The sequence below is a fragment of the Hibiscus syriacus genome, unplaced genomic scaffold, assembly GCF_006381635.1.
Source record: "Hibiscus syriacus cultivar Baekdansim isolate YM2019G1 unplaced genomic scaffold, ASM638163v2 tig00110933_pilon, whole genome shotgun sequence".
Classification (NCBI taxonomy): domain Eukaryota; kingdom Viridiplantae; phylum Streptophyta; class Magnoliopsida; order Malvales; family Malvaceae; genus Hibiscus; species Hibiscus syriacus.
Window position 1 is genome coordinate 581,516 of NW_024062919.1, and position 11,191 is coordinate 592,706.

An 11,191-nucleotide genomic window follows, 5' to 3' on the forward strand; every position below is an offset into this window, starting at 1 on the left:
ATTTTCTTTGCATTTTATTATTTTCTCTGCATTCACATTAACTAACATAAACCTGTCTCATCAAAGGGAGCAAATACTGGATACACCGCCTCAAGTATTGGACACACCCCATCTACATAACACTCGTTTGAAAAAGAAGAGGATGAAAGCCAGAATTACACAAATCGAGGAGAATATGTTAAAACTACAGAATGAGTTAGAGGACAAGATAAACCAGAACAGTCGAAATATTCTGGAAACAATCACAAAGAACCAAGAGTCCTTGGTTGACCAGATCGTTGCCAAGTTAGTTGGCCTACAACAGACCAGTGCGCCCGGGGCAGGTTCACCGGAAGGGGTAACTATACAACCTACCCCACAAGTGGTTATCTCACCTGAAATCCTACCAGAACTTCGAGGGGATTCATCTGCTGCAAAATCAAAGCCTTGTCCTTGTATTTAACCCTAGGAACAATCCGGGTTATTACCATGTACCGGATTTGGACGAAGAGGAAAAAGCGAGGAAGATGGAGGAAAAAATCAAACAATTGGAGGACCAAATGAATATAGTCAAAGGAGACCGTGACTACCATGAAATTGATGCAGCAGAACTTAGTCTAGTCCCGGACTTGGTTCTTCCCCCGAAATTTAAGTCCCCAGAGTTCAAGAAGTTTACGGGAATAGTTGCCCATCCGCTCACATCACCATGTTCTGCCGAAAGATGACAGGATATGGAGGAAATGACCAACTCCTGATCCACTGTTTTCAGGATAGTCTGTCGGGCTCAGCCATTCGGTGGTACAACCAGCTCAGCCGATCAAATATCAAGACCTGGAAGGACCTGGCCAAGTCATTTCTGGAACAATACAAGCATAACAATGATATAAGGCCAGATCGAGTTATGCTACAAAACATGGAAAAGAAGCATAACGAGAGTTTCAGGTAGTACGCACAAAAATGGAGGGACTTGGCTGTGCAAGTTCATCCACCGTTAGATGAAAAGGAAACTCGGAAACTTTTTGTGCAGACTCTGAAGGCTCCATACTTCGGGCATCTGGTGGCGATCACATCAGGAAGCTTTTCAGACTTGGTTATGGCCGAAGAAATGATTGAGTCGGCCATAAAGCAAGGCAAGATTAAGGATGGGGAAGCCAGTAAGAAGCCCCCTATGAGGGAGAGGGATGGAGAGGTTAACAACATCAAACACTCCAGCAAAGGTGTTACAATCTCCAGCCCAAAACCAACTGCGGCTGTACCGTTAGGTACTTCTAAACAAGAGTCCAGGAGGGAAAGGGAACATTTTGACCCTATTCCCATGACCTACAAAGAGCTTTACCAGCAACTTCTTGACACCCATGTGGTGTCACCATATCCAGTAGAACCCATGAAGCCCCCATACCCCAAGTGGTATGACGAGAATGCGTATTGTGAATATCACGGCGGAGTCCCAGGGCACACAATTGAGAACTGTTACGCATTTAAGAGGGTCGTACAAAAGATGCGTAACCAGAACTGGATCGACTTCAACAACTTGGGGGCATCCAAGTGAGGAATATCATTTCATCATTTGAGGCATTCTGTTTGACTTTGTTTTTCTTCCATTTTTTTTTCTCTCTCAAAGTTTTTGTAAGAACATTTTAATCAAATTTATGTTACTTTAAAAGATGTTAAGCAATGGATCATATTTGCAAATTTGTAATTTTTGCATATCATTTGAATTAGAAACTCTGTAAACGATTCAAAGTTATGAATCTTTGACGAAGTAACATGATTTAATAACAAGGACTTTGACCTTATCCAGAATATACCCTCAAACACCATACCCCGCTCTTGTAATTAACCAATATACCCTTTTCCTTTCATAAGGTGCGGACAACATGGGGCATAATTTGCATATGACAATTACTATGTTTGTTATTTAAGACGTTCAATGACGATGATGATCTTTACAAATGAAAGAGTCGAGTAGGTGAATCCAGTTTAGGTCAGTTGCTTGAAAATTGAACTCTAAAGATGAGATTCCTTGACTTTCAAAAACACCTAGGCTATAACAGGTTCTTCTTGACAATCTTAGGAAATTAAATCCGTAAAAACTGAGCTATTCCGCTAAGGCAATTGGTTATAGAGGAAACTTGAAAGCCCTGGCCTTATGAGTAGATTACGTTCAAACCATGACATTGCTCGGACACTTGGCAATTCGGTGTTTGCTCCACTGCTCTTGTCAGGCTGAAGACTCTGTGATGAGATGAACCCTTCAGTTAACTTGATAACTGTGATTATAATATTAAGCTGTCCCTCTAAAGCAATTGGTTAAACACCCCGGCTTTATGGATTCAGCTAGTCAGATAACGCCAAATTAAATTTATCTAAGCAAGAAATTCTCGGTAAAATGGACTAAGGGAGTTAAGGAACACCTGTTATAGTTGACTACACACGAGCACTCAAGAATCTCATTTTTAGACCGATATTTTTTTCACTGCCTTTGTTGGAAGAACCTACAAAGCTTGAACAAATGACTGAGATAAAAGGTCTAGTAATTGATCATGCTAGTTTCGTCATTTTGTCCGCACCCAATTAAAGTGCCAAAGCATGTGGCGATATTTAAAAAATGACATTTTTTACCAAAAAACCTTAGAAAGGAGGCCAACCTAAAGCCGACTTGTCCCTTTGAACATTTGTCAAAGATTTGTAACTCTGAAAGCATTAAAAGAGCTCTTGATTCCTTTGATATTTTTTTACTCACATTTACAATTTGATTCAATTGCGAACAATACTTTACATTTCTCTCTCCTGAAATAAGAAAAAGGAGAAAAACGTTTTCAAACAGAACGATCTCAGATATGAAATGTCTGTAAAGCCCAAGCTCGAGAAGCAAATGGGGCACGATCGATTCCATGGACCAGATTGGCAGGCAAAGCACGAGACTCCATCCAAGAAATAACACATAATTTATTCATGTTGCATGCATCTTAGACATACTTAGGTGCATCACATTCATCATTTTAGCATACATAATTTTGCAGCTTTCAGAGTCAAGCTTCGACTTCAGGATGAAGGTTACTCGACTTGCAAGCACCTTTAAAGAACGATGGTGTAACTCAGCAGCAAGAAGCTACACCTCAAGCGACTTTACATAACTACATATCTCAGATGGGTTCGAGAACCAATTCAGATCAAATCTAGTTCGGTTCAAACTCACCAGGAGCAACATGTTTTCAGTTAACACTTTCAAGCCAGATTTCAATTCCACGACGGAAGATATCCGGCTGTCATAATTTATCAGTAGGTTTTCCCAGACCAGCTTAGGGGAACCACATGAAGAATCATGACCGTTTTTGACCCGTAAAGGGAAATCATTTTTAAACAAACTATTTGCAGCTTAGCTCAAGGCCAGAAGGGCTACCTGCCACTAAGACCTTCGAGTTCGACTACGCTCAGCTCCAAGGCACATCATTTGCAGAATAGCTTAAGTCGAGAAGGGCTATCTGCCAAAGACCCTTAAGTTCGATTACACTCAGCTTCAAGGGCATAACATTTACAGCATAACTCAAGGCTAGAAGGGTTATCTGTCGCCAAAGACCTTTGGGTTCGACTACGCTCAGCTCCTAGGCACATCATTTGCAGAATAGCTTAAGTCGAGAAGGGCTATCTGCCAAAGACCCTTAAGTTCGATTACACTCAGCTTCAAGGGCATAACATTTACAGCATAACTCAAGGCTAGAAGGGTTATCTGTCACCAAAAGACCTTCGAGTTTGACTCCGCTCAGCTCCAAGGCACATCATTTGCAGTATAGCTTAAGTCGATAAGGGCTATCTGCCAAAGACCCCCAAGTTCGATTACACTCAGCTTCGGGGGCACATCATTTGCAGCATAACTTAAGTCGAGAAGGGTTATCTGCCAACAAAAGACCTTCGAGTTCGACTACGCTCAGCTCAAAGGCACATCATTTGTAGCATAACTCAAGGCTAGAAGGGTTATCTGTGACCAAAAGACCTTCGAGTTCGACTCCGCTCAGCTCCAAGGCACATCATTTGCAGCATAGCTTAAGTCGAGAAGGGCTATCTGCCAAAGACCCCCGAGTTCGATTACACTCAGCTTCGAGGGCACATCATTTACAGCATAACTCAAGGCTAGAAGGGTTATCTGTGACCAAAAGACCTTCGAGTTCGACTCCGCTCAGCTCCAAGGCACATCATTTGCAGCATAGCTTAAGTCGAGAAGGGCTATCTGCTAAAGACCTTCGAGTTCGATTATATTCAACTTAGAGGCAAATCAAGCTTACAGAATAGCTCAATGCAAGAAGGGCTATCTGTCAATAAAACTGTCGAGTTCGATTCTAATCAGAATCACACTACTGTCCGGCTGTAATCAAGATTTTCAAGTCCAGAAGAAGACCTGGGTTAACTGTGCCTCAGTGATAAAAAATCGTTTTCCAGCAACATAGCTTAAGTCGAGAAAAGCTATTTGTCAACAAAGACTTTTCGAGTTCGATTTTATTCAGCTCGAGGGCTTGTCAAGCCAGATGGTGAAGTCAAAGAAATATTTTCCAGCCGAATTTTTAACCAAGGTCCTTAAACTGAGGAAAAGACCGAGGTTGACTACAATTGGGCAACAAGAAGTCGCATTCCGATTCAATTCCATATCATTTCAAGATTGACTTGACTTCACGACGGAGGGGTCATCCGCAGCTCAATCCGACAGGGGGTTTTTCTTCAACCCCACTGAACGAAAATTTGTGTCTTTATATCTTTGTCCTATTTTTCGTTCCACGAAAAAGGACAAAGAGGGGCAGCTGTAGACACTAATTTCCGTCCATATTTTTTATTTTATACATATACACATATTATTATACAGTTTTTGCAAATTGTTTTTAAAAATACATAATAATATAGTTTAAAACATTTTTGAAAATATGTATATTATATAGTTTTTAAAATATTTTTGAAAATTATATAATATATAGTTTTGAAAACGTTTTTAAATATATATAATATACTTTTGAAAACGTTATGAAAACATTTATAATATATAATTTTAAAAAAACCATTTTGAAAATATATTTTTGAAAATTATATAATATATAGTTTTTGAAAACGTTTTAAAATATATAATATATACTTTTGAAAACGTTATGAAAACATTTATAATATATTTTTAAAAACCATTTTGAAAATATATATAATATATGTTTTAAAAAAAACATTTTAAAAATTTATATTATATGTTTTTGAAAACGTTTATATATATATATTATTATTATTTATTTTTATTTTTAATTTATTTATTTCTCATTTATTTTTGTGCAGGGTCCATGTCCAATAACAGTCCAAGTCTGGTCCAAACACTGGGCCTGAACCAGCCTAGCAGCAAAATAGGGTTTCATCTAAGTCCAGCGCCGCATAATTCATAGATGTTGGATCAAGATGGAGATCAACGGTCAAGGTTGCAGTTGTCTAGGGTTTCATTTAACCCTCAACAGCACCGCAAAATCAGGAGGTCAAGAGCCATGCGAAACGGCCGGACGTTGGCCGAGGATCCCGGGACTGAACCATCCCGGGATTTCAGCAGTAACGTTCATGACCCCGTTATCATCGGAGTAGACCACCGGTGGGGTGGGTATAAATACCCCACCACGGTGACCGACACGGGGGGAGGCGAACTACGAACGAGCAAAACACAAACCATCAAACCAGTCCATCAAAGCAAGATAACAGTACCCACGGTGAACACATAAATCACCAACGACCACAGTACCTACGACTAGAACAGGAAACCACACAGGAACGGTATACTACACAAACCATCAACGGTGATACCAAACAGACAGCCAACAACAAATATTGAGAGCCACAAAAATACCACAGTACCAACAGAGTAACAAAACAGAAACATAGAACCCGCAACTATATCAAACATCAACAAAAAGAGATTCGAAGCAACAGAAAGACCAAAGCAAGAACATTCCAAACAGCAAGGAACAAAACCCAAAAATTCGGTTTTGGGACTATTCGGAAGGAAGCACGGTCGTGGGGCACCCAAAGGTCGCCGAAAATCGCAAAGCCTCGTCGGAAAGAAGGTAAAACTCGAGGGTTTTTTTTAGATCTACTCCGATCGGTGAAGTTATTGGGGGTATAGGCTTCGGGTTAGTGTTCGCTGCGTGGAGGGGATCATTTTGGTAGGCTTGGATTTATTTCGGCCGCCGCTAGCGGTGGCCGGCATGGTGGCCGGCGCAGCGGAGGTGGCAGCTGGACAACCCCAGGCGAGAGAGCCTCAGAGAGATTATTTTCTCTCAAATTCGGAGAGATGGGTGAAATGAGAAAATGAGAGAAAATTAGGGGTTTTAAGCCTTTTATATACGAAGGACCAAAGTGCAATTACGGGATTGTCAAATCCTTTCCGCCGTCCCTGGTATTTTGAATCGTTTTACAATTCAGTCACCAGTTGTAAATTAGCCTCCTAATTTCCAATTTGTTTAATTTAACCCGTGTTTATTTTTTCATACTTTGTGAATTGGCCCTAAACCTTTTATTCTTTCTGTTGCAGTACATTGTTTTAAAGTCCCTTAAGCCCAATTTGTTCCAATTTGATCCTAAGTTTTGTTTTTATTGTTTATTTTATTTTACTTTTAAATATTTTTTTTACTCAACCTTTTGTTATTATTTTTTACTTTATTTCATTTATTATTATTATTATTATTATTTTTTTGGTATTTCTTTTAATATTTTTCTTTCATTTTTATTATCCTTTTTTTATCTTATTTATTTTTTTATTATCATATTAACATTTTGTTTTCGTAGTTATTTTTGTTTTTTTTCTAACATATTTTGTTTCAGCCGTAATTCCAACCGATCAAAGGGTAAGTAATTCGGGTCGAATAATTTAAATTTTATTTTAAATTCCAATTTTCGCAATTAAAGACAATCGATAAATTAATTGGTACCGAAAGGACGGTTCAAGGGTGCTAATCCTTCCTTGACCGTAACCGACTCCCGAACCCGACACGTTTCTGGTACAACGCAGATCAGGTAGGATGGTGTCCGACCTACCTAAATTCGTTTTAAAGTGGTCGGTGGCGACTCCTAACCCAATTATTTCAAGTCGAAGCCCAATTCCGGGAGACAACCGAAAGACGGTTCCGACAGTTATAAACTCGTCATTTTTTGTTAAAATTTAACAGCAGTATGAGCTGGACATTAAATGAAATATAATAGATATTTGAGATTATGAGATCAGATTTTATCATGTCTTAGTCAACAAATTAACATCCAGCTCAGACTGTCGTCAATTTTTTTTTAACGAAAAATGACGAGTTTGGAATATAATGAATAGTTGGGTCAACATTTTGTAACTTTTAACAGTCGAATGATCATTTTATAATTTTTAATAGTCAATGGACTTAACAAAACAATGTCTTATAGTCGTGGGACTATTTGTGTACTTTATCCTAATTATTTTTTAGATATCAAGTGACTTCAGTAGTAAAAATAATGATTATTCTCCCTATAAATCTCAAGTCCAAACAACTATTATTATAGAGTTTGTGTACATTTTCTATAAATTAAATTTTTAAAATAAATATTACTTTATAATTATTCTAAACATTTCCAAATAAATAATAATAATTTTATTTCATAATCAAGTACACATATTAGATATGTAATGACTTTAAAGAACACACTGGTGTTTCATATAATTTATAAATGGAAAATATATTATCACCACAATGATTGGAACATGTCGGTTAGCATAGATTATAGCATCTCTCTCATATATATGACAAAGACATTCAAATTTATCATCTATCTTACTGGAATAGAAAAGTTAAACTACTGAAAAATAATTGGTAAATCACTTTATTTACTTTTTGAATAAAATCACTTTATTTACTTTTAATTAGATTAAAATAATAATGATAATGAGATTAATTATTATAACAACATGATTAAAGTTTATTGACTTGATATATACATGTACTTTTATACATGATTAAAGATTAATTATTTATAACAAATAATAAAATAATAAAATAAAGGGTAAAGCACACCAACGTTCTTATGATTACAAGGCGTTGCTTTGTTGGGTCCACTATTAGAAGTTATAAAATGGTCACTCGACTATTCATATGTTTTAAACTTATCATTATTTTGTTAAAAAATGGATATTTATTTGAGCTTGACATTAACATATTGACTGAGATATTATAAAATTATATTTTAATGATGTCTATTGGCACCGTCATTATTTTTAAGCATTAACTCGACGATATAAATCCATAATTTTTCAAGCATTGGTTTTACTATATAACATAAACGGGGACTCGATCTACAAAATACACTCGATCTACAAAATACACCTCAAATGATTTTGAGATCAGATTTTATCATATCAAATATAACATATTAATCTCCAACTCAAAAGGCCATCAAAATTTTAATGGAAAATAACGAGTTTGAAACATATACATAGTTAGGTGACCATTTTGTAAGTTTTCACGGTCACAAGACTCAACAACTCAACGCCCTATAGTTAGGAGACCATTTTATAAATTTTAATAGTCAGAGACTCAATAAAACATTGTCTTATAGTCAGGGACCATTTGAGTACTTTTCTCAAAAATAAATTAATGGTGCAAATTTTAAAAAACCTAATATAACATTGGATTGAAACCTTTCAACGCTTACAAAATGATGTATCATTCGTTGGTAGAGTACTAGGTATGTTAGTTCAATCAATTTGTGGTTATAACTAATCTAATCCTAGTATAAATTAATTGATTTATATAATAAAAAGGTATTTAGGTTGAAATTATAATTTATCTTAAATACATATATTATTTATAAGTATTATATATATATATATAATTTAATATATATGTGTGTATATATAAGTTATATTCATCAATTTAATTAACTCACAACCAAGTCTATTATAATCAACTTCAAATTCAAACTTTATTAAATTAATTGATTAAATTATTTCCCCCTAATCATTGCTTTAATATTTGGTTTTAATTAGTTTGCTCCCTACGTGCGACAATAATTTTAAAATTGTATTTTTGTAATTATTTTTTTCAAATTTAATTTTAATTATTTTAATTACTTAAATTTATGATTAATGTATTCAAACTTCATTCATATACTTTTAAAATTTTCATTAGTACCTTATAATCCATAGAGCAGATGGTTGAAAATTCTCAATTAATACTTCAAGTCTCTCTTAGGTCAATATTCATTAGTAGTAAAATTCTTTTTTCCTCTCCTAAATAAGAATTGTTCAAAAAATAACATTAATATTATAATTAATATAATAAAAATTTAAGTTTTAGAAAAAATCATTAAAAGTTAAAATAAAAATGTAAACTTTACAAATTATCATTAAAAGTTGAAATATGATAAATTTATTAAAACATATGAGGTATTAATTTCATCAATTAAAAAACATATAAATTACCAACAATTAGTTGGAATAATAAAATGAATTACTATATTTTTTTAAATAAAATCAATAATTCGAATCATGAGATTGTCGAGGAAAAAATTTCCTCACAATAGGTTTTCGTAAAATTCGATCTCAATTAGTTAATCAATAGTTTATGTACTGATAATTAATTCAAAAAGAATGTATAAATTAATTTATATATTCTCTTTTATATAAGTAATATTTTAAAAATTCATTAAAATATTAAAACTAAAACTAATTAATTTCTTTTAAAGTTTTTTTATGATTAAAATGGAACGTAGCATAATTAATGCATATAGAACCATTCATTACTAATTATTACATTGCAGAAACAAACCAAAAGACAGAAGAAAGAAAAAAGAGGTGAAGAGAGCTCAAATTTCAAAGCAAAGGCCAGATCCTTTCAATTTCGACTCAGTGATTTGATCCAAACGCCGACTCATCTCATCGCTCATCATGTTCTTCCAGTCCCCAACGATTCCAGTTCTAAAATACGCACTGTTTTGCATTCCTACCCAAGGATCCACGCCATTTTTGTTCACCTCCAAGTTCTTCAACCTCTCCAAGCTGCACCGCCATATCACATCTTCAATCTCTTTATCATTCTCAAATGGTTTCCCCATGAACGAAGCCAGCTTCTTCACCTCTCTAATGGGGTTTCTTTTAAGGTCTTCGTACTTTAAAAACAGCACCTTGTTGGGGGCTTTCAAGCTCTGGTTCCAGTACTGTAAAACATGGTCGAAGAATGGCCCGAAGTGGGAAACGCCATTGATGAACAACTCGAATGCTTTCTCGAACGGATACGGGCCTTGTTGTGGCGTTCTCAGTTTGTTGAAGAAATGCCATATGGAAACGAGTGTGTCTTTAGGGTTTCTCGCGATGTAAACAAGCTTGCAGTCGTGGTTTTAATGGAGTCCGGCAATGCCGTGTAAGGCAAGTGAGTGTGAAACAGCCTTGGAGATTTCATGGCGGAAATGTCCGGCAACGGGTTTGAAGTGTAAACTTGGACTTCCAAGGTTTGAACATAGACGGCGGGGTGGTTTTCGACAAGCGGGTCACGGAGGTGGAAAGGTTCGTCTTCATCTGTCTTGGCTAACGTTTCTTTGTTGTCTCCGCCGGAAGAGGCGGCGTTGAGGATGGAGAAACAGAGGGCTTTGAGCCATGTGGTGCCGGTTTTCATGGGGGATGCTAAGATGATATCGTCGTGTCGGGCGGAGAAATGTGAACGGAGAGCCATTGTTGCTTGGAGGTGATAAGATCTATACCAGAAACCTTCCCATTGATACAATGGAATATCCCAAAAACTTTCCATTGGGAGCTGAGCCAGAACCGACTCGGTGAATTCGGATGAATCGGTCATGGCAACAGCTTGGGATAGAAAGAAAGTAGAAACAGCCAGAATTGACACAAAGCTTTCTTACTATGCTTTGGATTTCCAACCCTATATATATATATATATATATATATATATATATAGATTTTTAGACACAGATAAATTATTTTATTTATATATATATATATATATATATATATATAGATTGTCAGATAAATTATTTTATTTATGAAAAATAAATTATCAAATTATTATAGGTGAAGTGATAAAAATCAAATGTATATTGTATTATAATAAATTTATTTAAAGATTTGGAAATGTGTGAAAATACAATATCATTACATTAACATGGTCACAAATAAAGATAATATCATAATCTTTTAATGATGGCGACCGATTAATTAATGATGTCAAACTTA

At 35.5% G+C, this 11,191-nt stretch overlaps 1 pseudogene; it reads right to left on the minus strand.

The window, feature by feature from the left end:
- Positions 1 to 9,809: 9,809 nt before the first annotated feature.
- On the minus strand, positions 9,810 to 10,837 carry LOC120147126 (annotated as a pseudogene).
- Between the last annotated feature and the right edge of the window lie 354 nt (positions 10,838 to 11,191).